Consider the following 27715-nt stretch of genomic DNA (forward strand, 5'->3'; position numbering starts at 1 on the left):
GTGACTATCAAAGGGGAGACTAGTGTCCACCTGGGTCCCAAGGTCTGTTATCATGCATTCAGTGTTAAGTAGATTGCTGCCTATGTGGTAGTTCATGGGTACAGAGTTTTTAACTGCACTTTTTGGCATTGAGCTTGAGGCCATGGCTCTGACACCAGGCATCTATCTCAGCGAGGCCCTTCTGTAGGATGCCCACATCATTTGGGGACTTGACTATGGCTCATAGTTTGCAGTCATCTGTGAACTTCATTAGGCAGAGGCCTTCTGTGTTAGCCTGTACTTCAGAGAAGTAGATATCAAACAGGAGAGGTCCCAGAATGGAACCTTGTGGTACTCCACTTGTCACTGTTTTGAGGTCAGATTTAGAGTCTGCAACTTTTACAGAGTGGGTTGTGTCAGTGAGCCAGTTGGCAACCCATCTTGTGACGTAGGGATTTATACCTAGTTTAGTGAGTTTAGCTATAATTCCAGAATGGGGGATGGTGTTGAAAGCCTTGGTGAGGTCAATATAGGCTGTGTGAACCACCTTACCCTCATCTACGGCTTGGTTGACTGCTTTAAAGAAGTCAATCAGGTTCAGGAGGCATGATCTGCCTTTCACAAACCCGAACTGGGTGGCATCCAGAGTTTGGAGGTTACCAATGTCTTTGATTATGAGTTCCATGATGAAGCGTTCCATGGCCTTGCAGACCAGGCTATTCAGGCTAATAGGTCAATAGTTCCCTGGATCAGTGGTGGCTCCCCATTTGTGGAGTAGGATAACTGTTGCTGTGTGCCATTCAGTGGGCACAAAGCCTGATGCGAGTCTATTATTGAACATGGTGCTTAAGTAGCGAGACAGTTCATTCTGAAGATCATGTAAAACGCAGCCTGGGATGTTGTCCGGTCCCATGAATGCTGTGTTTTTGGCTTTAGAGAGTGCAGCTTTTATCTGCATAGTTGTGATTACAGGGACTCTGCATTCTTCCTGTATAGAGATGGGCCCTTTAGGGGGTGAGAAGTGGGTGAAGTTATCACTGAACCTATCTGCCAGGATGTTGGCAATATCACTTTGTTCTGTAATTTTCGTGCCTTTGTGCTGTAACTCAGAGCAGATCTGGGTGATGCCATTGAGATTCTTGACATAGCTAAAGAATGCTTTCGTGGTTGTCCTTGGAATTAGTGGCAATTTTGTTTCCATTGCTAGCTTTGGAGAATCTTATAAGGGAGCTCAGCTTCTTACTGAGGCTGACCAGGGAGCTTCTCCACTCATGGGATTTTACTCTCTTTTGCAACAGTTTCTTCCTTCTGTTGTACAGTTTGTTTATGGCAGGGGACCACCAGATTGGCTTCCTTTTTTTGGAGGGTAGCATCTTGGTTCTGTTTGGGATAACACGATCCATGCACTTGTGTAAGTGCTTATAGAGTGCATTTGTGTAGGATTCAGCAGTTGTAACTATATTGTCCATCTGCATGGATGTCATGAAGTTCACCACTTCTGTCTTAAGAAGCATGAAGTTGGCTTTGGAGAAATTTTTTACTATGATTTCCTTAATGGGGGTGGGGGCGGGATGTGGATATCAAGGGTGATTAGCTTATGGCTGGATCGGATCAATGAGGAGTTGACTTCAGGTGTGGAACACCAGTCACTCATGTTGGTAATGACTAGGTCTAGGATATTATTGCCCCTGGTGGGGATGTGGATAAGTCGATCCAGGGCATTGGAGTTTATGAATTCCAGAAAACGTTGAGTTAAAGAGTTGGTACATGAGTAGTTTTCCCAGTTAATGGTGGGGTAGTTGAAGTCACCCATTACTAGGGCGTTTGGTTGAAAGCTAATATTTTCCAGTACATCAAGAAAAGAGGAGTGGGAATCCTGGGGCATGGTGGGGGATCTGTAGCAAGCTATAATTTGGATTGCAGTTTTGCCCAGAGTTAGTTGCACTTGGATAACCTCAGATGCATTATGCTGAGCAACTAGCCTAGAGGTGTGGATATCCTTAATGAATATGGACACACCTCCTCCTTTGGTGTTTCTGTCTAGGTTACATGGCCGAAAAGTGTGGTATAAGTTATAGCCTGGTAGTGCAGGGGTGCTCTCTGGAGTCTTGAACCAGGTCTCAGTCACTGCACAGATATCATAGTTTCATAGGTTGGTTCTAGGCTATCAGCCCTAGGGCCTATACAAGCCTAGCCATAACAATTCCCTGGCTATTTCTTCCCACACTATTTACTTCAATTGACCTCTGTCTAGCAGGGCAACTGACGTGATCCTCGGTGTGAATTTCCTTTCTCCTATCAAATCGTCAAGGTTCCTTTTGAAGAGGGCCAAAGAGGCACTCTGCTTGACATGTATGGGCAATCTATTCCAGAGTCTAGGGAGTCTCTGGGTCAGGAACCTATCACTCCAGCATGTTTTTTTTATTGTGATGCACAAGGTTTAGATCCCTGGAGCATGTTGCTCTGAGGGATTGGGAATTCTTTAAGTGTAGCATGTCCAACAGCTCTGGGTTTGACATGGCCTTGTATGTTAAGCAGAGATCGCCTCTGAGTAGACGATATGCGACAGAGTATAGCTGGAGTTTTTTAAGGTGGTCAGCGTAGGGCATCTGCTTTAGGCCTGTGATTCTTTTAGTGAGGTATTTCTGCGGTATTTCCAGTTGTTGCAGATGTCTTGAGAGGTACATACCAAATGGGGCATTTTATTGGGTTGTAATGGGTCTAATGAGGGATGAGTACAGTGGGACAATGACCTCCTTTTTTTCTGGATGAAAAGCCTATAGTGATGAGGTGTGCCACATAGAAGGATTTCCTGACTGTTGTGGCGATGTGGTTATCGAAGGTGAGACCACTGTCCACCTGTGTTCCTAAGTCTCTTATCACACTTTCGGTGTTTAGTGTGCTGCCACCTATATGGTAATTCATGGGTACATGTTTTTTTCCCAAAGGGGATAATTATACATTTCTTGGTATTGACCTTGAGCCCATGGCTCTGGCACCAAGCATCTGTTTCTGTAAGGCCCTTTTGTAGAGTATCCACATAATTTGGGGATTCAGTAATGGCTTCCAGTTTGCAGTCATCTACGAACTTTGTTAGCCAGAGTCTCTTAGTGTTGGCATGTACTTCAGAGAAGTAGATGCCAAACAACAGCGGTCCCAGGACTGAAGCCTGAGGTACTCCACTTCATGTTCTTCATTTTAAGGAGAGCCTCGAGTGAGTGCATTTTGAGATTTAGACTTCTAGCATTGAGTAGCATTACCCTCAGTTTTTGCTTGCCTGTTCCTGTTATGGTGGTGAATTTGTTATTTGAACCTTGCCTAAAAAAGGCACTATAGGGGCAGCAAGAGCCTTAGCCAATATCCGGAATCCCATGATCCGGAATCCCAGTAATCCTCTTTGTGAGGTATTTCTGCGGCCTTTCCAGTTGTAGATGTCTTGTGAGGTACATATCAAAAGGGGCACTGTATTCTACAATGAGTCTAATGAGTGATGAGTAGAGGAACAATGACCTCTTTATTCCTGAATGAGAAACCTTTTTGATAAGGTGTGCCACATAGAAGGATTTCCTGACTACTGTGGCGATGTGATTATCAAAGCAGAGACTACTGTCCACCTGTGTCCCAAGGTCTCTTATCACACTTTCGGTGTTAAGTAGACTACCGCCTATGTGGTAGTTCATGTGTACAGAGTTTTTACCAAAGGGGATGACAATTCACTTTTTGGCATTGATCTTGAGGCCATAGCTTTGACACCAGGCATTTGTCTTAGAGAGACCCTTTTTAGGATGTCCACATCATTAGGTGTTTTGATTATGGCTCCTAGTTTGCAGTCATCTGTGAACTTCATTAGCCAAAGACCTTCTGTGTTAGCCTGTACTGCAGAGAAGTAGATACCAAACAGGGAGGACCCAGGACTGTACCCTGTGGTACTCCACTAGTCACTGGTCTGAAGTTGGATTTGGAGTCTGCTACTTTCACAGTGTGGGTTCTGTCAGTGAGCCATTTGGCAGCCCATCTTGTGACAAAGGGATTTATACCTAGTTTAGTGAGTTTGTCTATAATTCCAGAGTGAGGGATGGTGTTGAAAGCCTTGGTGAGATCTAGATAGCCTGAGTGAACCACCTTACCCTCGTCTATGGCTTTGATGACCGCTTCAAAGAAGTCTATCAGGTTTAGGAGACATGATCAGCCTTTTACAAACCTGAACTGGGTGGGGTCCAGAGTTTGGAGATTACCAAAGTCATTGTTTATAAGTTCCTGGATGATACATTTCATAGCCTTGCAGACCAGGCTCGTCAGGTTAATGGAGCAGTAGTTCCTGGGGTCCATGGTGGTTCCCCCTTTGTGGAGTGGGATAACCATCTCTGGGTGCCATTCAGTGGACACAAAGCCTGAGGTGAGGCTATGATTGATCATGGTACTTAGGTGGGGTGCCAGTTTGTTTGTGTAGAATGTAGACTGAGATGTTGTCAGGTCCCATTGATGCTGTGTTCTTGGCTTTGTAGAGCGTGGTTTTTACCTGTGTAGCAATGATTACGGGAACTTTGCATTCTTCTGGTATAGAGATGGGCCTTTTAGGGGTGAGAGGTGGGTAAAGTTAGCACTGAACCTATCTGCCAGGATGTTGGCAATATCAATCAGTTCTGTATATTTAGTGCCATTGTGCTGTAACTCAGAGCAGATCTGAGTGTTGCCATTGAGATTCTTGACATAGCTATAGAATCCTTTGTGGTTGTCTTTAGAATCAGTGGCAATTTTGTTGTCATAACTAGCTTAGGAGGATTTTATGAGGGATCTCAGCTTCTTACTGAGGATGACCAGGGAGCTCCTCCAATCATAAGTTTAGTCTTTTTTGCAACAGTTTCTTTCTTCTTTTGTAGAGTTTTTTTATGGTGGGGGATCACCAAATTGGCTTTCTTTTTTGGGGGGATAGCATCTTGGTTCTGTTAGGGATTGCACAATCCATGCACTTCTGTAAGTGCTTATAATGTGCATTTCTGTAGGACTTAGCAGTCATACCTCTATTGTCCATCTGTATGGGTGTCATGAGGGTTGCCACTTCTGTCTTAAGAAGCATGAAGTTGGCTTTGGAGAATTTTTTAAGGTGGTTTCCCTAATGGGGGTGGGGATGGGATGTGGATGTCTAGGGTGATTAGCTCATGGTAGGATTGGACCAACAAGGAACTGACCTCTTGTTTGGAACACTGGTTGCCCATGTTGGTAATGACCAGGTCTAGGATATTACTGCCCCTGGTGGGAGTATGGATAAGTTTATCTAAGTTGAGCAAAAGAGTTTGTACATGAGTAATTTTCCCAGTTAATGGTGGGGTAGTTGAAATCGCCCATTATTAGGGTGTTATTTTGTACACTAATATTTTCCAGTGTATCAAGAAATGAGGAGTGGAAATCCTGGAGCATGGCGGAGAATGCTCAGCAAGCTACAATTTTGATTGCGGTCTTGCCCAGAGTTAGTTGCACTTAGATAATCTTGGATGCATTATGCTGAGCAACTAACCTGGAGTTGTGGATATCCTTAATGAATATGGACACACCACCACCTTTAGTGTTTCAGCCAGGTTAGGTGGCAGAAAGGTGTGGTATGAATTACAGCCTGGTAATGCAGGGGTGCTCTTTGGCTCTTTGGAGCCTTGACGCAGGTCTCTGTCACTGTACAGACATCAATGTTTTTCATTTTAAGGAGTGCCTTGAGTGAGTGCATTTTGAGGTTTACACTTCTAGCATTGAGTAGCATTACCCTAAGATTTTGCTTGCTTGTACCTGTTACGGTGGTGAATTTGTCATTTGAACTGTGCCTAAAAAAAGGAACTATAGGGGTGGCAAGAGCCTTAGCCAGTATCCAGAATCCCAAGGGTGACAGGTGCAGGCCATCACTGGCAAAGCATTGCGGTCTGTCAATCATGTCATCCCAGAAAGACAGATACTGGATCCCTTTAGAATGACATCAGAAGCTTAGCCACTTGTTGAATTCAATAATTTTGTCCATGTACTGTGGTATCATTCTGGGTGATGGCAGGATGCAACTCAGGGCTAGGGTCATGCCTGCCTGGTCTACAAGATAGGACAGCTCCTCCACGTCTCTTTTCATGTAGTCCAGGGAGGTACGTCTCAGGTCAGACACACCAACATGGACAATGACAGAGTCATATCTGTACTTGTTGTGGAGTGACCTGAGTGCGTGGATTATGTGGCTGATCCTGGCACCTGACAGGCAGCTGACAGTAACTTTCTCCTCGTTTAACCTGGTGAGTGGAACACCAGTGTGCCTGATTTTAAATCATAATCACTGGTGTTCTCTATTATCATTTTGAAAATATAGTTTTGGAAGTTAGTCTTTAAAAATATGCTATTTTACAGTTATAAAATGCCAGTACATTAAATTTAAATTACAATTCTTATAATTTAATCATTATTATTATTAATGAAATATGGGAATTATTGCCATATGAATATATGTTTATTTTTTCTGGCAACATTACTTTAACATAAACATGACACTGAATGTCAGTATCATTAAAGATTTATTTATATTTATGCACACTATAACTAATTATGTTTAGAAGTTCCTAAATGAGATAATAAAAATATATTCTTTATTAATCAATTACTAATTTTGAACTGTATATGTGATGTTTTACATTAAGTAGTGAATTAAACTATGGTAACAATATTAAATACATTTTATTGCTTTTATTACAGGATTTTAGCAAAGCAATTAATAGTAACTATTATGCAAAATGTAACAACCGTAATTATAAGTTACATTGTATGATGTATTCAATTTAACTAGTGTAATAATTTTCTTTAACAAACAACACTTCACTGTTGCTGTATTAATATCGGCATTACTAGTGTTTCTATTCATAATGCAATTTACGCTCATTCTATTTTTTCCCATTTTCATCAGAAAAGCACTCTCTTGTGATTGTATGTCTCCAATGGGGGACTCTACCCTGACAACATGCACCCTGGGCATTTGCCACCCACACCTGGAGAGAAGCAAGTCAACAATGCCATAGCCCTTGTCCCTTCACCCTGCCAGCATAGGCATGTATCTGAGTCACTGATCAAACCTGGGTTTTAGTGAGGGCTTTATTCGGTCCCTCTCTTAGTAAATTGGATTAAGACTATGAGGTGTTAATGAGCTGCTTGATGCGGTTCATAATTTGATTCTCCCAGCCTCCATTTGTTTACTATGTGACTCAAAGTCACTTAACTAGATAGTACTCCAGCACAAAGTTTGAAAAAGATCCTGGTAAATCACAGCTCTACCCTGGTTAATAAATAAAAAAATAAATAAATAATACATGTATGCCAATGAAGCTGGCGTATCACATCAACATTCTAACAGTCACTTGCTTGCTTATTTTGCTTCTAGCTTAAGCATTATTGCACTGAATTCTGTAATTTGATGATATTTTCCATTACTTTTTGATGTCTGATTTAAAATATAAAATAAGCTGTGACCTTCTACACTCTCAGGCCTCTACTGTTTTTTGAATATAGCTTCGCAGTCCAAGTTTACTGCCCCCTGTGCTACTAACTTACACAAGCCTGTGTTTCCCGGCTGGGTAGACTGATACAGCACAATTTTAATACCTGGTACTGTAATATAGATTTGTCTTAAAATGAGTCTGACAACTTCTTTGAGATACATGGCAGTGAGTACAGGAATGTACTGAAAAAGCATGATTGCTTTTTGCTGTGAATTAAATCATTTATAAATGCTACAGCTCCATTTGCACGTACATCCATAGGGTTCTGTTGTGTGATTGCATACCAGAAACAGGCAGAACGGTCCTTTATAATATTGGAGTGAGGTTTTTATTTTTTATTTTTTTTGATTTATAAGACTGGTGTCTGGGCTTAAGATGTCAGAGCAGTTCTTGCAGGGGCCTCCTGGTATAGGGAAATTGTAGACGTCCGTAAATCAACTCACCAGCATGCTACAGGCAGTCCTCAATGAAACTGCTGCACTTAAAGAAGCTAGCGCAAAATGCAAATTGCAATTAAAGAAGACCTTGATAAGCAAACAGGCAGGCCAGATAAATGAACTACAGCTACATGCTCATAAAATAATAGCAAAGTAGGATGATCCTGAAAACAGGATTAGGTGCAACAACCTCCATTTTATAGGGTTACCAGAGGGGATGGAAGAGCATGATTCAGTTGCCTGTATTGTTAAAGATTGACTGCGATTCTCCAACTTCTGAGTACAGTGGTGGTAGGACAAGCCTACAGGATTAATTCAAGGAATAGGAATCAGAATTTACTGTTACATTTTATAGTCAGCTTTTCAGATTACTATAGCAGGGAAATGGTTGTATGGAAAGGCAATGAAATGGACAATACTTTTGTGTTGGCTGGATGGCTGGTCTGTTTCCTCAGATGACAGCAATGTGTTATTTATTAAAAGGAAAGCAATGGCACCATTCATCAGGATGTTAATAGAATTTGGAGCTATATGTCAGTTGCATTTCCTGGCTAGATTATGGTTATTTCTGGTGGCACAGACATCTTTTGACTTCCGATGTCTGAAGAAGTTTGGTGATTATACTAAATGAAAGCACTAACTTTAATAAATATTTTTATGGACTTTTCTCTGCATTATTTGCTATCATTTACTGCCAGCCTTTGTGGTTTTCAGGCTTGAGAAAGGCCTAGGGAAGAAAGTTCCTGTAAATGTTTGGGGTGCAAGACAGTGTCAAGTGGTTTTGATAGATCAAGAAATATTATTGAGGTTAGTTGGCCACAGTCTCTACCTTTGTTAATTGTGTCTATAAACGAGATTAGAGTGGCTGTTTTAGTATGTGCTGGTCTGAAGCCATGTTGGGTAGCTGTAAGTAGTTTATTATGAATAAGGTGGTCAAGGAACTGTTTATATACACATTTTTCCAAAATTTTGGGGAGAGGAGGCATTATGGAGATGGGGCAATAGTTAGACAATTCGTTAGCTTTTTTTCTCCTTTATGTAGCGGGGTTATAATTGATTTTTTCCAGCGGGAGGGGACGTATGATTCTATAATAATAAAAAGTCACTGGAACCACAAACTGCTCTTCACAATACACTTTTATTAACATACAAAATAAATACAAGCAAGTTCAAAAACTTTCACCTAGTCAGCCTTCTTCAGGCAAAATGGCAAAATGATTAATACACACACACACACACACACACACACACACACACACACACACACACACACACACAAACACACATATATATATAGATAGATAGATGTGTGTGTGTGTGTGTGTGTGTGTGTGTGTGTGTGTGTGTGTGTGTGTGTGTATATATATATATATATATATATATATATATATATATATATATATATATATATATATATATACATATAAGAGTCCCCTGCAAAACATCTAAAACCCATATCATCTAATTTCATAAAATTCAGACCAGAACATCTAAAACCCAAAACATCTAAAACCCATAACACTGAATTTCATAACATATAACAGTACAAATCACATGAAAATAGCATCCCGTCCACATATAATGACATATAATGACACCAAACTACCGAACACACTTTTTTACTACGTTTCTGCAGGGGAGCTTGATACAGTGTGGTTAGGAAATTAACTTTTTCCCACTGTATTGCGATCTTGGAGATGGTATATTAAATTTACGGGGGGAGGGGGCGTAGGCACCCACATGGGGGGGTGCAGAAATGTAGTAAAAAGTGTGTTTGGTAGTTTTGTGTTGTTATATGTGGAGGGGATGTTAATTTCTTGTGATTTGTAGTGTTAGATGTTATGAAAATCGATGTTCAAAGTAGACCCTATATATATATATATATATATATATATATATATATATATATATATATATATATATATATATATATATATCATCTCCACAGTCACATGATCAGTTTACTTAAATGCACTCATTTGTGAAATTCTCTAAGTATGGGTTTTAAAGAAACACTTCCAATACCTGGTGTTATATGTGCCCCTAGGAGAAGACTCCAATAAAACACTTCCATTTCTGTACACTGTTTAATATTACCATCAAGTATTGTATCAGTTAACACCTTTAAAATAGAAAACTTATAAACATGATTAGAACCTTTTTCTTTTTTATGCTTACATAAAACACTTGTCAGCACCTGTCTTTTAATTTCTGACAAACAATTTCCAATACGTTCATTAGATTTCTGAATGGTCTTTCCCACACAGTATGTGTGACAAGAATTACACTCTGCTAAGTACACAAGTTTTTTTGTTTCACAAATACCATATGTATTAAACTTATTTATTCTACCAGTTATAGAATGAGTAAATGTATCATCTTCGCAAATAAGCCTACAGTAAATACACCTGCAACATTTAAATGTACCTTTCTTATTTGTTTTATAATAACCATTTGATTGTGTTTGCTCTTTAGAACATAACAAATGTTTCAGATTTTGACTTTTATCCAAAACTAGGTCTGTCTGTAGTGTTTATATTCAGTTATGGTACATCTTGTAAAATGTGTCAGTATTTACTGATTATGTTCTTAACTTTTACGGTATTGTTATTATAAGTCAGCATGCATCTGATTTTTATGTTGTGCATGCTTAGTAATTGATTTTTTTCAGAGGGAGGGGACATATGACTCTATGATGGATCTATTGATGATGATTCTAACTGGGTAGGCAATAGCATCAGCTGCAATTTTTAAGTATTCAGATGGGAAATTGCCAGCAGAGAGAGAGAGCAGGGTTTTATTTTTTGTAATAAGTACCATATATAACTAGTGCGTACAGGTTGCAAAGAAATTAATATGGCTGTAGGTGTATAGTTGAGGTGCTTTGGGATGAGAGCATCAGTAACCAAGCCGGCTATACTTTCTATAAAGTGAGTATTAAGCATTTCTGCTATTTGAGGTGGGGATGTGTCTGCAAATGGAGTAGGATTTTGTTTGGACCCTGGGGTGAATAGTGATGAGAAGGTGGACCAAAATTATTTCGGTTTGGTTTTGTGATCAGATATCTGCTGGGTAAAATACTGTTTCTTATTGATGGCTATAAACATTTTTTTGCTTGATTACGTAATTGTCTATAATTTAGTAAGGCTAGTTCATTTCTTCTTTAAAGCCATTACTTCCATGCTTTGTCCCTGTTGACTGGTAATTTTATTTTGTTTTTTGTGGATTGCGTAAGCCAGGGCATGTGATTGACTTTAGTTCTTTTTGTTCAAAGAGGAGCTAGGCTGTTAAGGGTATCTAGGAATAGCTTGTTGAAGTAGGTGACTGCATTGTCTAGGGGTAGTATTTTTAGCATGGACCAATTTAAGGATTTTAGTATATTAACAATGAGATGTTGATTAAAGTAAGTTAGATTGCGGGAGCTTTTGTAGTTATGGGTTTTAGGTGATTGGGAGGTATTTCTGTAGATATATGCAGGTAGATGGTTGCTTAAGGTGTACAGGAAAGTACAGGAGCTAGAATATTTAGTAGGGTCTTTGACTAGGATCCAGTCTAGAATAAAACTTTGGTTGTTTCTTTTATGAATTCTAGTAGGGGTTGTATTAAGTAGTGTGAAACAAGAAAGAGTTAGACTATTAGCTGGGAAGTCAGACATTATAATTTAATTCATATTGACATATCCCATGATGATAGTCTCATTGGATATATTTTAAGACATCCAGGATAGAATATCATCTAATATAGAATAGTTGTGACCGAGGCAATGTACAGAACTATGATGCAGAGTTGTTTAATTTTATTGAGTTTTAAGAAGGTTATGAGGATTTTAGCATTATTTAATTTAGGGATGGGCTTAGAGTAGGGTATAATTGTATATGCGGGGGGGGGGATAGAGCAACTCCTCCTGCTTTTTTATGAGTTCTATCAGATCTTATTTATGTTAAAGCCTGGAGGAAGCAGTTCGATGTCCTGAATATTTGGCTTTAGCCATGTCTCTGTGATTTCAAGTATATCGGGGGGTGTACCATGATAACCACACATGGAGATCTGTTATTTTAATACATATGCTGTGTAGGTTTAGTGTAACCAGAAATAGTGAATTGGAATAGGGTCTACTATAACTAAGGGAAGTTGAGGTGGGTCATGGATTTGGGTAAATGTCCCCACATTGGGATGAACCAGAAATATGGGAGAGATAGTGAAATATAAAAGTAGGTGTTTCTTTTGGTTTTACCTTTTTGAAAAGGTTTGATTTAGAGTTACGAGAAGGTTGTAGGATTTTGTGTTTTGTAAGTTGGAGGATATTTAACTTCAATAGGCTGGATGATATATCGGAGTAGTTATTTGCATGTTTTTCATAGCTTGTGTTGGATGCAATGGATTTGTTGAAAGCATAGATGTTTTAGGTACTGATTGCAGTGCTATGAATTAAAAGGAGAGTTAGTATAAGGCAGAGAAGATTGATTAAGGCTGGATAAGGGTATGCTATTTTAAAATAATTAGTGAGAGTGAGAGGCAAGAGCTTTAGAGAGGAAGGGGATGTAATATGTAGGAAGGGATAAAACAGCTGTAGAGATTAAAATTGATTGGTTACTTAGGGAGTGGTGTATAAGATTAATAAGGAATAGTTTGTGATTGGTTGGAGTGGTTGATGGGGTGGAATTATGGTTAGTATAAATGTAATTGATATGGGGGTGGATAGGAAATGGTGGTAGGGTAGGGGAGCAGAGTGAGCCTGACTGGAGCAAGGGCAAATGGAGCAGGCTGGATCCTGTTCATGGCTGTTCATCAGGCCACAGAAACAATCAGTAAGCCACTTAGTTTTTTTTATACTGTTTTATTTCAAAAACAAAAAACAATGTGTGAGGACAGTGGCGGTACAAGTGGGGAGTACTACAAAGATAGACAGCAAATGTTTAATATGAGCAGTTATTTAAGCAGAGTGCCAGTTAATAAAAAAATTAGTTGAATTAAAATAGCATCAGACAAATAGAAATAGGCTGAAACTAGAGTAGCTATTGATACAGAGGTGGGAGGGCTGTGGCTGCAGTTGGCAGCTATTAGGAGAAAGACCAACGACATCTTTACTGCTGATACTACATAAAGAAAACCAGTCAAAGTACAGCAAAGTAAGGGGATCTAAAGTGATGGGAAAGGGGTGGGAGACACTAGCTAGACCCCGTGATGTGGTGTAAACAACTATGGGTAACAGAAAAATATAAGTTGTCACACTGTAATAAGTAAAACATACATACGTTTTTTGGTAGAAGCTGTGCTGCGAATTGTCTGCAGTGGCTGAGCAGCTGGGGTTCCTTGAAATCAGGCAAGGTGTTTTGTATGGTATCATCCAACTGGCTTAATACCTAAAAAATTAAGTGGGAGAGCAAGGAGACAAGTATGGTTACAATTCTACAATAGCAGTAACAGAATACAAAAATATAGTGAGGGAGAAGGTTACAGAAGCTAAATAGGGAGGGTATAGTACTGGTAGAACAGAAGGATGTGACCAATAAGACTAGAGAGAGTAGAGACAGTATGATGAGGAAGTAGGTGTATAGGACAAAAAGTAGGAGGCAAACACAAAGTAGTTTAGATCAACAGGAATGCAGTAAAATCAATATGGCCTCGTTTCCTCTTACCTTCTTCCTGTCTGTCCCAAATATTCTTCACCAGATTGTCTTCTGCTGTTTTGCACATGTCCAAACCACTGTAATCTGTTCTATTTGATCTTTTGTGCAATTGGAGCTACTTTGGCCTCTGCTCCTATGTCCTAATTTCTTCATCTATTCCACAGTGTGTATCCTACCACCTTTCTCAGGCACTTCATTTCCATCACGTCCAGTTTCTTCATCTGTTCTGCCTTTACTGCCCAGATTTCTGTACCATACAGTAGTACTGGTTGTACCACTGCTTTTTACACCTTACATTTCAGCTTCTTTGGCATTCTTCTGTCATAGACTACACCTAAGTCTCTATGGCAGTTGGCTGCATTCCCTCTGATTCTAGCTTTCACCTCTTCATTCAGACTTCTCTTCTCCTCAACCACCCCTCCCAGATACTTGAAGCTATTTACCTCTTTCACTATCTTCCCATCTATCTCAATTTTCAGTTTTGTTTGATTTCCCCAATTTGCTGCCATTACCACTGACTTATCTGTGCTTAGTTTCATCACATGTGCTTTCAGTTTTGCATTCCATTCCCCTATCTTTTGCTGAAGTTCTTGCTCAGAGTCTGCCTGTAATGCCACATTGTCTGCATACAGCAACTAATTCTCGATATTCCTAAGAAAGTGGAAAGGATGGGGAGTTGCCAGCTGCAGTGCATCAGCATGGAAAGGAGTTGGCATATTGGTTTGTAGGGGACTAAATGTTAGTACAGAAAGGTCCAGAAAGTAGATGGATAGCAGCAAGTGCACACACATTATAAAACCCAATTGTTCTAGGGAGTTTCTGTGGTCAAAGTGAGGATGATCTCAGTGTAATGTCTCAGTGCTCCCAGACAATCATTGATCTTGGTGGAATTACAACCCCAGTTTTGATAGGAGGGGACTTTAACACTGTATTAGCTTCCAGTAGGACAGACTATCTCAGAAATAGTTTAAGAAATCTAGAACAGTGCAGGCTTTTCAGGATTTTGCAAAAGATGTCCAGCTAGTGGGCACTTGGAGGGTTGTACACTCCAGGACACATATTTCACTTTTATAGCCCATCAGTCTGTCACAGCTTTGAGTCTTTCCAATGAGTTAATCAGTGGGAGTGGTGGGTTCTAGGGGTGGAGTGTGGTACCTCCTACAATACTAGACCATCATTTAATTCATTTTAATTTTAGAGCCATCAAAGCTCTGTCCAATGATAGAAGATGGAGATTTGACATAAAGTTCACTGGCACAAATAGCCACTCTAGCTAGGTTTATTCAGATATATTGGAAGGATACCCTGTTTAATTCTGGATACATCTTTCAGAGATGGGAGGCATTTTGAAGGTAACACAAAGGTAGACATAAAGGATACAAAAAGGCAGAGAAACAGTAGGGAAATGGAGGATCAGTCAACTTCAGGACATGACACGTGAATTAGAGAGCAAGTATAAGAGACAGAAAGAGGTGGAGTGGGATAGAACTCAGAAAAGAAGGTGGATACTTTATCTCAAAAAGAATTGCAAAGCCTCACAGTTCAATGCAATACATACTAAATGGGAATGCTGACATTCATATCATTTTTTCAAAGGACTGAGGTCTGCCAAACTGTTGGTCCATACACTCGAGGAGATCAAGAGGGGGATCTTTATTTTAGCTCTCTAGAATATGCAAGGTGATATATGATGGGACACCCAGGGTATTAATAAGTGTGTTTTGATATATTACAAGATGCTATATAGCTAGGGCATTGGGCTAGAAGTCTCAATTGAAGGTTTTGAAGGAAAATGAGTTTTCCCAGGTGACGGTAAGTGATCTTTAATTTCTTAACTGATCATAGGATCATTGGATCACAGGAGATTACTAGGCTATCAACCTGGAGGTCATTTTAAGCCTAGCCATTTCAGTCCTATGTAATACAGTAAAGGTACTAGTCAATACCCAAAATTGCATTTAGTGATGACTGCCCATGTCCAGGAGGGCTGTGGGTGCTAACCCTGGTAAGAATTTATGGTGCCCCATCCACTCATAAATTCTTACCTGTGTTCAGAAACTTTAAAATGGGAAAGTGAGAGATTTTGGTGGCTTTCTGGCAGAGTTTTATTAGTACTTTTGGGCATATTTGCCAAGACCTCTTTTGCAGTTGTTCTTGGAAGTGGGAACAGAGTGAGGTGTTGCCACTTTCAACCAGATTGGTAACAACAGTTCTAACGCTCAAAACTAATAAGCTGATACTGAAGTCAAATAAATTTTGACCTATCTCTGAGTTACAAATGGAGACCAAGATAAATACCAAAATGTTTGCTTTGAGATTGGAGAGAATGTTACTCTCTTTAATTCATGTCATGCAACAGGGGGTTGCTAAGGGTAAATGAGGAGATCCAGAGGTCATGCACCTATGGTTTAATGTTGTTCACTTGGCTCACAAAAATCTTCAATCTATCTACATGGCTGCCCTATTTATAGATCTTCAGAAGGCTATTGATTCTTTGGAGTGGTCTTTCTTGGAGGTGCTTAAATCCTTTGGATTTAAAAGGAATTTTCTTGAGTACTGCCAGATACTGCAGTGGTGGTGCTGCGGCAGCGTTGTCGCCTTACAGTAAGACGTTGTCCTGTTCAATTCTCAGCTAAAGTGTTTTCTGTGTGGAGACATGCATTAATGGGCGTACCTTCGTTGAAGGTTGTGCGTCAGGGCTGGCAACTCAGTATGTAAAAATCTACTGTCAATCATTAGCGGACCGGAGTTCTGCTGTGGCGACCCCTAACCGGGAAAAGTTGAAAGATTCAACAACAACAACTGCCAGATATTGTATGTGAGTCCTATAGTTCAGGTGGCAACACAAGGTATGTTATCCCCTCCCTTCCTGTTACAGAGAAGGGCACAGCAGGGCTGCCCTGTCACCCCTATGTTATTTGTTCTGGCACTTGAGACTCTTGCAGGGTGTTTGAGGCAAAATTTTAGGCATTGGGGTATCTGTATAAATTCATCAGAATATATTTCTTTATCCTGGTGTGTACCAGGTAACCTGAAGAAGCGCAATTTTATTGCGTGAAAGCGCTCGTTCCTGTTTTATTAATAAATGATTTTTGATCTATTTCGTGGTGGTTTCAAGCAATTTTTCAGCTTTATCCTGGTGTGTGCATGATGGGGTTCTTTGGTTTGTAGATCCCAAGGTTAACTTCCTCAATATACTGGCTCTCCTCCAAAGTTTTGACGACATATCTGGACTGAGGATCAGTTGTGCTAAATCTGGACTTTTTCCTTTGAATGCTTTGGCAAAGGTTCAGTTACAGAGTGATGGATGGTTCAACCCCCATTCCAGTTGTCACCACAGTTAGATATATGGATACAGAGGTGCATTAAGACCTTTCCCAGATGAAGAATGACGTTTTCTCCTTTTCTGAAATACATCAAAAGACAGATGCAAATATAGTCAAGACTGAAGCTTTCTTTCCTTGCTAAGGTGGCTGCAGGGAGGATGATGTTTTTACCTAAAGTTTTGTTTCTGATAAGATATATTCCTTATTTGGTTTGCTCTCACCTAACAATCAAACTGCAAAAGTTGCTAACTTTCTTTATCTGGGACATCTGGAATCCCTGAATCTCCAGAAGAAGGCTATGTGTTCTGGTTAGTGTGTGTGTGGGGGGGGGGGGGGGGGGGGCAAGTTTGCCTGCCACACCTATTTCTTGATCTATATGGATGATCCCTGATTTGGAAGTATTTCACTGCATCGATCTGACAACACCTGATAAGGATAAAAACATGGCCTGTGACCCAGGGGTTTTGAGGAAAGAGCTCCTTGATGAGATCCTCGGGGTATGGGAAAGGATCTGATGCACATCGCAGACAGTGACTGACTCCTCCCCATATGCTGGATTTCCTAGATAGCTAAGGGCTTTGTTTTATGTAGAAACGTTATGCCAGTTATTTCCAGCTTGTATAGATAGTTATGCCAGCTCAGTCCTCTATGGGTGGTAATATCTCCAGTTGTCTTCTATCACTGCTAGAAGGAAACGTTACATAATTAGGTCAGCCAGCTAAGCTCTGCTAACTGGGTGGAGGAGTTTGTTAAGGAGCACAAGGTGCCACATAGATCCATAGCTACTTGGTTAGATATGCTACATTTCTAGGGCAATCAAGCTTCTCAGTTACTGAAATTAAGGGAGGAACACCTGTTGAGAAAGCCATTGGAAGAAAATAACTGGAATGAGGTGGGAAAGATAGGACAGATGGTCAAGTGGGCCCTTGTGTTATCATTCATGTATTTCAAGTTGCTGCAGTCATGGCATCTTACCCTACCAGATGAGTAAAAAAGGGGGTAGGCAAAGGAGTGGCTGTTGGAGATATGGAATAAGTGAGGCCATTTATATGCATAAGCTGTGATCCTGCCCTAAGTCAGGGGAGATATGGGTCAGGGTAAATGAAACCTGTAGATGGGCCCTTTCTAAGAATTTACTTCCTGTGGACTGCATGGAATATTGGCTGCTTAGGGTCCCAGATTTACAATTACCATTCAACTCAGTAGAATGTGTTTGGTGAAGATCAGTGGTTTTGCTTTTTTGCCCTATTGTTTAGACATTGGGAACATGGAACACAGGACTATATGGATTTGGTTTATACATATAAATATAGACTTTGGATAAGCTACAAAGACATTGAGATGGCAGCTTTTTTAGACAACACTGGAACATTTCCCTTTTTTGTTACAATAATAAGGTGTGAGCCTTGTCTTTATGAATATGTACATTGATTTTGGATTGGTTTTTATGACTTATGAAAATATTGTATCAGTTCCCGAGGCTGTTTGATGGTTCTTTATTTAATAAAGGTGCTAATGAAAAAACGCTGCCTTTATGGCAATGATTAACTCTTCTAAGATAAAATAAGAAAAAAAAAATGTAGAAATACATGCTTCCTTGAGGCAACACTTGACATTTATAAACTGTTATTCTTTTTCACTGTTAAGACCTTTTGCTTTGAGATGGATGAATGTTTCTTACCATATTTAAAGTGCTCACTCATGTTAAGGTAGCCTTTATTTGAACTCTTAATCAAACAGAGTGCCAATACAAAGATGCAAGGATACAAGATAGCTTACATAAAGGCCAAGTTGGCTCAGTTACCCTGAACCATCTGCACTTCATGCTATTGTCAGACTAAATGTCTGCTAATGGCCTTTTTCTCTGATCCATTTATTCATTTTTTTTTTTCTTCTTTAGTGCAAAACAAATGGTGTTATTGGAGCTTCCTCGCTCCATTGCAGCTGTGAATTATACTGTAGAAAAACAGGCCAAGGTGAAGCTAGATCGCCCAGCTCCCTGACTGCGTAGACAAGAGAAGCCAGTGCTGCTGATCTCATCTCATCTGATCTTCTTTGTTATTCAGGCTATTTATCTACAAGTGTAACACAGCCTTGAGGGAAAGAGCCTTGAAGCAGAACTTTCTTTTACTCTTATAGTTCTCTTGATCTCCACCTTGCTGGGATTCAATTAAACTGCATAAATGAAACAGATCATCCATTAACTTTTAACTCTCTAATACTCAAATCAGGAACAGCGAACAGGCAGCACCAGCTGGGTGCTATCAACGTTAAACCGAAATATACTGCTTTGTGTTGATTAGCAATGACACATTTACATGCTAACAGTTTTCTAGCTGAGATTTAATGGCAATTGTATAGAATTGTTTTGCATTCTTGCTTTTTTTAATCTCTCTAAAACTGACATATGGAAGGGAAGTAAATGAGATAATACACCATACACTTAGCTTCATTGAGCAAATTACTGCTTGTTTTAGATTTTAATGCATTTTATTTGATACTGTGCATAACATACCAACATTTTTAAGAAATATCTTTGCAAAGGTAAATTTTGTAATCATAGGTTAATAATCATGCATTCATGTGACACATTTTTTTAAGCAGTTAAATTTTATAAATGCATCATACAATGCTTATTTATGACATTATTAAATGGACATATACATCAGCAAAATATGCATGACTGATGAAGGTTGACAGTAAAAAGATATTCTACACATTATGAACTGTAATAAAATCAATGAAAATGTCACATATATTAAGTCAATGCACACTGGATTATTGTGCCCTTGTTAATGAATATAACAGCCAGCAACTTTTTAGCACAAAGTAAAGAACCGAGATGAATATCATACACATTCTTGTCAGTCTCTTAAGTAGTACTTTTTCTTTGATAACAGACAGTTGACATGCATAAACTTACAACTAGAGAATAGGAAATCACCCTGATATTAATTTTAATCAACCTGACTGCTGGGACCATTTCAGCCACAACCTAGTTACAAAGAAAGTAAATGAAAACATACTGTAAACAAAGCAAAGTAAAACAATACAGTAATAGCATTGCTTAGAAAAATTACATTTTAAGACTAAACAAATGTTGTTACAGGCTCTTAATTACTGTTAATGAAGTCAGTCTACAGGCCTATGATTTACATAGATCCACTGATCCACACCCCCAGCTTTCCCATTTTTGCACATGAGGATGAGGTGTCACTTCAACAGTGACAATAATCTAGAACCAAGGTTTATACCACCAGGTAGCTAGCCCTGCCACAGTAGTTCTTCCACACCATGCATTCACAACAATTGCCAATTTAGAGTGTTCAGTCCACCGACTGCATGTTTTTGGAAAGTAGGAGGAAATCCACACAAACCCAAGGGGGATGTGCAGACTCAGAATATTTATTGGCATTTTTTTTTTTTACCAGGAATGTCCACTGGGTCAAGCACTGCTCATTGTCAGTGGAGGACTGGGGAGAAAAGCTCCACAAAACACAAATAGAATAAACAGAGCACCACAGAGAATTCATTTAGAATATATAAACACAGTTGCTAAACATAATTGCATTTGCAAAATATATACACACTTGATTACAATATAGTACAACTACAGCTGACATAGTAGCATGGGTGTATATAAAATGCTTAGCACTCAGATAATGACTGAGGTTTGAAGTTAGGAAAGACATAAAGAGGCCATAGCAGTTATGTCATGGCAGTTGTAGTACACAGGAGGGGAAGTATGGAAGGAAATAAGAAGGTACTTGTCAGAAGTTGGTAGTGATTACAGTAAAGGTACAAAGTGAGAATACTAAAGAATTAGAGACAGAGGACAGGAGAGAAAGTTGTTAGAATTAAAAGGTAATGAAAGAGAGTGCATTGAAATGGTAGTGTATTTGAAATAGACACAGAGAAGAATGTGAATAGGAAGGAGAAAATATGGGATAATAGGAAGGTACTAAGAACTAGGTAAATGGATGGAGAAGGATAGTGAAGAGTGTGAGTAGGAAGGAGAAAAAAGGGATAGTAGGAACACAATAAGCGCTAGGTAATGGATGGAGGAGGCCTGGTGCAATTATAGCTCCAATTAGAGTAAAGGTGAGTATGCAGGGTGGCTTTAAAGGAAGCAGTGCATTGCATAGTGTTTATGGCTGGAGGAAGGCTGTTCCAGATTTTAGCTATTATCCAGGAGTACAGTAGTTGACCAGCAGGTAGTTTAAGTTTCTGGATTTGGAGGAGGTGTTAGTTTTCAGATCTTAGGGACTGATTGGGATTATAGTAGGAAAATAAGGAATTTAGGGCAGGGCATCCTGTGGTTTCATAAGTAATTTGTGTGTGGTAGTTAGTCAGACATAAGTGAAATAGTGGGGGAATTCGAGCCAATTTAATGTTTTTATATGTACACAGTGGTGGGTGAAGTGGTGGTTGTTGCAAATTTGGCTATTTTGTTATAGGATATTTCTAGTTTAATTTTGAGAGAGGATTGGAGGTTGGTTATTAATGGGGGGCCATAGACTAGAGAAGGAAGTAGATAGTTGGTAGCAAGTACCTGTTTTGTAGCAAAGGAGAGGAAATGTTTTCCCATTTTTTTGTGAGTCTTGCTGATGTTATTTTGTAAATGTAGGTCAAATTTTAAGTTCTCATTAATTATACCATATTATTATATCACCTAGTAGTTTGGTTTGGGTAACTAATTTGATTTTTGTGAGGTTCAGGAAGAATATGTGAAATTGAGATTTGATAATGGGAGTATTTTTCTTTGGAATGAATATTATGAGCTTGGTTTTATTTGGGTTTAAAGACAGGTATTGAATAGAAAGACACCTCAGCTGAGGATCAAACCAGGAAATCTGTTGCTGTAAAGTGACAGTACTATTCTCTCTGCCACTGCACTCCTTTTTCTTATTGATGACCTCCTGGACTTCTGCATTCCACCACAATCTTTCTTTATGTACTTTATTTCCATATCTGGCTTGGTCACATGTCTTTTCTGTAGTTCTAACTAAATCTGCCCCATGGCTGTCAAAAGAAACCAAACAAAAAATCCACCTCAGAAATAAATAATGGGCCAAATGGCGTATGACTAAAAACTCTGCTGACCATCAAAACTTTAGACAACTGAGAAATGAAACTAAGAAAGCTATACTGTCTGATAAAAGAAACTACTACCTACAGTTCCAGCAAACTAAACATAATAGCCCACAAAAATTCTGGGCAAGTATTAACCAACTACTACACCCAGGTCAATCCATTACACCTAACCCACAAGGCACAGACCAGGAGAACCCAAAGCACACTGCCAATGCCTTTAATACCTTTTTCTCTGAGGCCATTCAAACACTTGCCAGTCACCTGTCACCTAATAATTTCACTTTACCTATCTCTAACACAACTCCACCCCCTCCATTTCTCTTCCAACCTGCCCCTACAACATATATTCTTTCCCTTATCCAAAAACTTAAACCTTGCTCTCCTTCAGCAGATCAATTACCAGCTGAATATCTACAGAAATCAGCCAAATCCATCGCCTATCCCATTTCCATTCTGATTAACAGAACCATTAGTGAAGGACACATCCCAAGCATCTGGAAAATCTCCCATATTATCCCCCTTCATAAAGTTGGAAACTCTACTGAATTCTCCAACTACCGTCCCATAGCCCTACTTTCACCTCTGGCAAAACTAATGGAAAAATGCATCCATAAGCAACTGCTAGACCACCTAATCCAAAATAACTTACTTTCCAGCTGTCAACATGGTTTCAGACCATCCCACAGCACTACTACTGCCCTCCTTTCCTTTACTGACTATATTAACAAAAACCGAAATGCCAATATGCTTTCCTCAGCACTATTTATCGATCTGTCCAAGGCATTTGATATGGTTAATCACCAAATACTTATAAATATCCTCAAATCCCTCTCACTAGATACACTCACTATCAAATGTTTCCAATCCTATTTAGATAACAGACAACAGGCAGTACTTTGGCACAACACTCTATCTACTCACCTGCCCATTAACATTGGCATCCCTCAAGGGTCCATATTAGGTCCTCTTCTTTTCTCCATATTTATCAATGACCTTCATCTAGCAATCCCCCAAGCTACATGTGTTCAGTACGCCGATGATTCTACACTTATATGTACAGCCACATCCACTTCTAAACTTCACACCCTTACCCAAGAAGTATTTAATACAATAGAACAATGGTTTACACAACATTGCCTTCTGTTGAACCCCAAAAAAATGAAACTTTTCCTTTTCAATCCTACTCGTAAGACCGTCCCAATAGATTTCTCAGTTATATCCACAAATGGTGCTCCCATATCACCTGACCCAACTACTAAACTACTTGGTATTACCATAGACAACAATCTTAACTTTGACACCCATATCAACAATACTATAAAAAACGTTAATAAAAAGCTAGTCTCTCTCTACAGAATCAAACCGTTCCTTTCACCAACAGTCAGAAAAACTATTGCTTATACCCATCTAATCTCTACACTCCTCTATGCCTCACCCATATTTACTAATTTATCTAAAAATAACCTTGCCAAACTGGAAATCTCCTACAATAACATTGCCAGGTTTGCTACTGAATCTACAGAATCAAACCGTTCCTTTCACCAACAGTCAGAAAAACTATTGCTTTTACCCATCTAATCTCTACACTCCTCTATGCCTCACCCATATTTACTAATTTATCTAAAAATAACGTCGCCAAACTAGAAATCTCCTACAATAACATTGCCAGGTTTGCTACTGGCAACCCATTCAGAACCCACCACTGCTATAATCTTAAGCAGCTTGGATGGCTAGAAATTCAGAATCTGCTTAAATTCCACCAATTAACCATTGCCCATAAGACACTTTACCAACCTTCCAGTACTCCTATATTAACTAACCTCATCTATCCCTATAAGAATCTGAAATCCTTGCGCTCATCACGCAAACCTCTTGTAAACACCTCTAAATCTAATAACAAGGCTGGGGACTCTCTTTTCAGCAACACTGTTGGAAAATCCTGGAACCTTCTCTCCAGTGAACTTTCCTCAGTTTCCTCCATGTCTCTTTTCAAAAACAGACTGAAACTTTTCCTAAGAACACACTGGCTATGCCCCTGTACTAAACCTGACTGATCAGTTTTCTACTTTTTCTACTCATAACAGGTACTGCCTACCCACTACTTCCCTACAACTAGCTCTACCTTCCTTCTTGCCACTGTACCTTTTTCCTATTCCTTACCCTTTTTTCATCCCCTAAGCTTACTCATAATGTGAAAACTCTTTTATTTATATAAAAGACACACTTATGCCTCTTTTATTTTGACTTTCTGTATTCTACCTGTAATCTGAACTGTACCTGTCTACTGCACTGCAAAGTATTTCTGCCCTCTCTGTAATTTTTCCACTGTACCTGCCTTTGGCACTGTGAAGTATTTCTGTCCTCTTTGATTTTTTCCAGCCTAACTTTTAATGTTCTTTGTAAATATAAAAGTCTTATTTCCTCTTATCCCAGACCTATTTCTCCCAGACTATAGTATATTATTAGACCTATTTTTAGTATTGTACCCTAATTTTAAAATGGGAGGTACTTAGACCTCTATGATAATTTCTGTATTAACCTGTAACAACATTGTATGTAAAAATGTTTTTTGCTATTTTTTGCACGAAGCTTATCTCCCCGGGCCTCTGCTGAAAATGGACATTTATCTAGTTAGACTAGCCCGGTCAACAAATGTAAAATAAATAATAAATAGTTCTCACACATGCTGTTTTGAGCCGCTGCCATTCTTCTTCAGCTCCACCTATTTCCTCCTCTTCTTGGGGTGCTAGAGCCTAGAGTAATTACTTGAACTGTTGTACATTCTCTCTAATCAACTTCCAGTTCTTCAGCCTGGTCTCTGTTGACCATAGAGCTTTCTCTGACCATTGCTGGCAACTGATTGTGGCAACCAGTGGTTTATGTTGTGGGACAACTGTTTCACTTAGGATAACTTTGCAATTACTGATTCTATGCCAGTTCCCTTTTCTTACTAGGAGGAAGTCTACCTGAGTTGCATGTTGGCCACTCTTGTATGTGATCTTGTAACTGTCTCACTTTCTGAATCATGTGTTGGCTACTATCAACCAGTTTGCCAGACAAAAGTGTAAAATGGTGTCTCCTTCTGTATTCCGGTTGCCTCACCCATGTAGACCCATGAAATCCTCATGTCCTGTTCTGTCTGTCCTGATAAGTGCATTCAAGTCACCCATTATCAACACCAGTTCATGTTGTCCTGCTTTATCTAGTAGGTTCTCCAACTGCTGTCTGAATGCACTCTTTTCCTCAGTATCACAACACTGCTGTGGGTATAGGCTGAGATTATGAATACTGTCCTATCATTACACTGGAGTGTGATTGCCATGATTCTGTCACCAATTCTGATGATATCCCTCACTGTCTTCTGAAGCCTCTTTCTCACCACAATTCCTATAACATTTCTAGCCTGTCCTCCTCCTGAGTAGTAGACTCTGGATCCCAAGTCAAGTATCTTTGCTGCTCAATCCTTCCACCCTGTCCCTTGAATACCTAGGCTGTCCAGCCTTCTCCATACCATCATGCCATCTACTTACCAGCTGCATCCTGTTAGTGAAGCTCCATTGACTGTACCAATTTGTAGTTCATGTTTAGCAGCTTGATTGGTTTTACACCCAACTTTCACTCGAGAGCTATCCCAGGCAAACCTCGGTGGGAAACTACCAGCATTTTATTGACCCAGGGCTGCTGGGCTTTATGGCGGGCACACTGGCCAGTAGGGGCCCATACACAATTACCACTATTAGCATGGGTCCCTGGCATAGAACAGAGTAGATCAGGTACTCAACCCACTTATCACTGGAAAATACCCATGCCCATTTGGTGACATTAGGCAACATGACCGAATCACCTACTGATGTGTTTTCCTATCCTGAGGATACTGTGCACCACAGTAGATCCCCAGTGCAGCTGATCTATACAAATCTTCCCCCTACAGGGCACCATGTAGAGTCTGCACACACACACACACACACACACACACACACACACACACACACACACACACACACACACACACACACACACACACACACACACACACACACACACACACACACACACACACATAACTTACCCACCAACTAACTCCCTTACTGCTATCTCCCAGGCAGAGAAACACACTCACATATATTCACACATGCAGTCCCTTGCATAGACTCATGCACACAAAACCTAAACCTACCTTACCACTAAACTCCCCAGTGCTTACATATTCTGCTATGGATAAACATGGCTTTTTGAACTTTTGGTGTTCCCTAAATTCATTAAATTATCTGACATCTAAAATAATATATTTATTTAATTTGCTATTTATTCCCAACATGATGATTTAGTCTAGATAAAGTAATGGCTTTTTTTTGTTATTGAGGAGAGGTTTAACACTTATTGGCAGATAAAACAGTCCTGACCTGATACTCTTTGCTTGCAAGAAAGTAAAATAGATTATGAGTGCAGCAAACAGCGACAACTGATAATCTTTGGTATTGTATCCATGTGGTAAATGAAAAGAAGTAAAATTAATTAACTCTAACAATTGCAATGAAAATTGAAGAAACTTCTTTTGATCCTACAAGCAAATTAGTTACAATGAAGTACATTAGATATGTATATGAGTGGTGAGACTTCTTTTTTTCAGACTAAAAAAATGCTGACAGTAGTTTAACAATGGCTGGATAATTAAACATAATGGTTGATATCCACAGTCTCAGGTTTCAGGTATGCATAACAGTAATCTGCACAGAGCAGCACTGTGTCAATATGCAGTTAAAAGCAGTGGAGGTTATTCATGCTGACTACGGAAATACAGGCCTATTGATAAATGTGCCTACTTAAAGCAAAACCATAATGTACAAGCAATCACATAAACATTAAGTGCAGATCTATTATGTGGATAAGGTCCCATATATGTTGGCATATTACTGTTATTCATAGAGATAAATTTAAAAGGACCTCTTTGCATAAAAAAAAAACCCCATAAAGGAGCCAGAATTTGTGTAAGCATAAAAGCAATATATTACCTTAATATTACTTGAATTACATGACAAGTTACTCAGGAAACAACATACTTTTAAAAGTGGGAAATAACCACAGAAGTACTGGAAATTATTATGAAACATTTCAAAATGAGGTAAGATTACTGAGTTCACTTTAAGAAATATTTGTTTTATTCAAATGATGGTCACATTACAATGTCTTTGGTGAATAAGTTGTCATTTGTAAATAGGAAATTATTACAACAGCAGAGATCGCTGAGAAATGCACTTTGATGTCTTTAAGTAATTGAGCATACATCGTAGAAATGCAGTGACTTATGAAGTACTGAAGTGGCAAAGATGTTTTGTTGGCTGAACATATTGTGTCTTTACTAAGATATTCCTGAGTGTTACTGGCATTATTATGATTAAAAGAGTGTGGTAAGGTCTAATGAAAGGACAATGTGTTAACAAACTGCTTTTTTTCTTGGCTGGACTCTGAATGGATATATAATGGAGTTTGTGTCACATGTTTTTTTCCTGAAGATGAGAGGTGTTATTTGACTGATGATCATATGGAAAATGTTTGTGTATGACTATGGCATTTTATTGACAGGGTCAGCAAGGTAAACAACTAATCTAGAAGCAAATGCATGGATTGCAAACTAGATACAATAGGTGCAGCTATGCATTTTACAACACGTGCAGATGGCATGAAAATCTAAGAATCACAAGTAGGAGAGATAGAATGCTTCATTAGCATACACC

The sequence above is a fragment of the Protopterus annectens genome, chromosome 1.part1, assembly GCF_019279795.1.
Source record: "Protopterus annectens isolate FY-2018-M chromosome 1.part1, PAN1.0, whole genome shotgun sequence".
Classification (NCBI taxonomy): Eukaryota; Metazoa; Chordata; order Ceratodontiformes; family Protopteridae; genus Protopterus; species Protopterus annectens.